The sequence below is a fragment of the Octopus bimaculoides genome, chromosome 22 (assembly GCF_046866305.1).
Source record: "Octopus bimaculoides isolate indiv1 chromosome 22, ASM4686630v1, whole genome shotgun sequence".
Classification (NCBI taxonomy): Eukaryota; Metazoa; Mollusca; class Cephalopoda; order Octopoda; family Octopodidae; genus Octopus; species Octopus bimaculoides.
In genome coordinates this window covers 33,285,181-33,287,680 of record NC_142949.1, presented here as the reverse complement: position 1 = coordinate 33,287,680, position 2,500 = coordinate 33,285,181, and positions in this window count along the sequence as shown.

Below are 2,500 nucleotides of genomic sequence, written 5' to 3'. Positions count from 1 at the left end.
AAAGTCATCTGTACTGATTCTCCCTGTCCACGGCCTACATGATTTCGGCCTTAATCATCAGCACTCGTTTAAAACAAGCTTACCTGCATGGCATATGTATGGACGTATATATATATATATATATATATATATATATATATATATATATATATATATATATATATATATATATATATATATATATATATATATATATATATGTATATATATGACGTGCCAGTAAAGAGTATCTTTTGCACTTTTTGCAAGGGTAGTAAGCCAGGGATCATTCTTATATAATTTTCATTACCTTTTTTGATCATTCCAAGTACTGCTACAATCACTGGTATTGTAAACATCTAAGATTATTATTATTATTATTATTATTATTATTATTACTACAAAGTAGAATCGTTAAAGGGGCGGGAGAGATGCTTTGCAATATATCTTCCGGCAATTAACGTTTTGCGGAAGTCAGCTTCGCCTTTCATTCCTCCGGGGGCGATAAAATAGAGTACTGGTCATATACTGTGGGTGGGTTGATGGTATCGAATTACTCCCTCTCCTAAAATAATTCCTGGCCTTGTGTCTAAATTAGAAGCTATTATTATTATTATTATTATTATTATTATTATTATTATTATTATTATTATTATTATTATTATTGGCGTTTGAAGTGTAAGCACGTGTTTTTGTTTCGTTTCAAAGCTCGATCGTATTTCAGACATTATCTAAATGAAAATTTCTTTGAAGTACTTGCCAAAAAAAAAAAATTATAATTACCTGAATATTACCTGCCATGATACTTGGGTGGACCAAAAAGAAAAAAAAAAAAAAAGACGGTTTGTTTTTACAAACTATATTTTCTCACACGCGCTTTGGCCACATTTCACATTAAAATCTACGAAACGTAACCATAGCAATCGGGACGAGAGCGACAGCGCAAAAACATTTTACACCACAGAATGAGGATGAAGGGTGGTGAGCTGGGAGAAATGTTAGCACGCCGGGCGAAATGCTTAGCGGGATTTCATCTGTCTTTACGTTCTGAGTTCAAATTCCGCCGAGGTCGACTTTGCCTTTTATCCTTCGGAGACGATAAATTAAGTACCAGTTACGCACTGGGGGTCGATGTAATCGACTCAATCCCATGTCTGTCCCTGCTATGTGGACAATATTGCCCCTTGTGGACAATAAAGAAATAAGAATGAGGAAGAAGAAAATGAATGCTTAAATCAACAATGGAATAAAAGACATTTCGAACTGTATAACAAATAATTTTGAATATAGTAGTAACTAGAGCGTTGCTTGCGAAGAGACAAACATTTAAAATTATTCTTATAATAGTTTTTATTTAAAGTTGCCTCAATCATGACATCAGCAGAATTTTTAGGAATTTCCCAGAGAAAAATAAATTAACTGGGAGAAGTCTGTAAAACTAAGACATAGCATCTTTGCTGCAAGATCTAATTTAATAAGAAAGGGAATTGGAGAGAAAGACGGTGCGACAGAGAGAGAGAGAAAGAGAGAGAGAAAGAGGGGTGGGTAGAGAGGGAGGGTGGGGAGAAGGAAGGGAAGAGAAAGGGGAGGGAGAGAGAGGGGGGATAGGGGGAACACCATATCTATGATTTTAAAAGGATGGCAGTAGTGCCAAATTCCAACAAAGCAACCAGTAGAACAAATAGAACATTTGAGAACATCACCCCCATTTTCCAGTATATCACCAATTACAGCTCTAGGAATAGAGGTAGGGATCACCTCGTGCTCGGCCCTTGAAATGGTGCGTAAGCACCTCGTCTCCTTACAGTAACAACGAGTGACATCCATCGTTGTGCGACGAGGAAATAATGATCTGTGAGGGAACTAGCGGAAGAAATACACAAGCGAAAAATGACAAAGATGTTAGATGTAAGAAAACTCAACAAAAACAGAAAGCAATGAACAGAGACAATCTCTTCAAAACCACAATGACAATATAATAAAAACAATGAAGAAAACGACGTGAGTTAAAATACACCGTTATCTAAAATCAAGCCAACAGCTTTTCAATATAATCATTTTAATTGATTAAGTCAAATATTTAATTTTAAAAAAGAAGGTGAGATTCTCTGCTGCTGCTGCTGCCACGAAAACAATTTTTAAAAATAAATTATAACTCTCTAATTGTCTCTAATTGATTCACTGCTCGTAAGTTGTAATATTAGTCGGAAGTTATATAGCATACAGAATATTTACAATATGCCTGTCTGGGATGCTTTATAAACTATCTTGCAAGCACAGCTTTACTGTTCCTGTATAATATTACATTTACCATCCTGATTCCAATTGCACTTTATCGCATACAGATTTGCTTATTATTATATGTTATATTTAAAGTATATAAAATCATCGGTCGTATCATGCGTTTATTTATTTATTGACTGATCCATTGTCCTACCGGCAAGATAATATGATTTTGAAACGTAAATTTACACTTCGTCAGGCAGAACACTATATTTTTAATAAACTTTAACTGTACGAC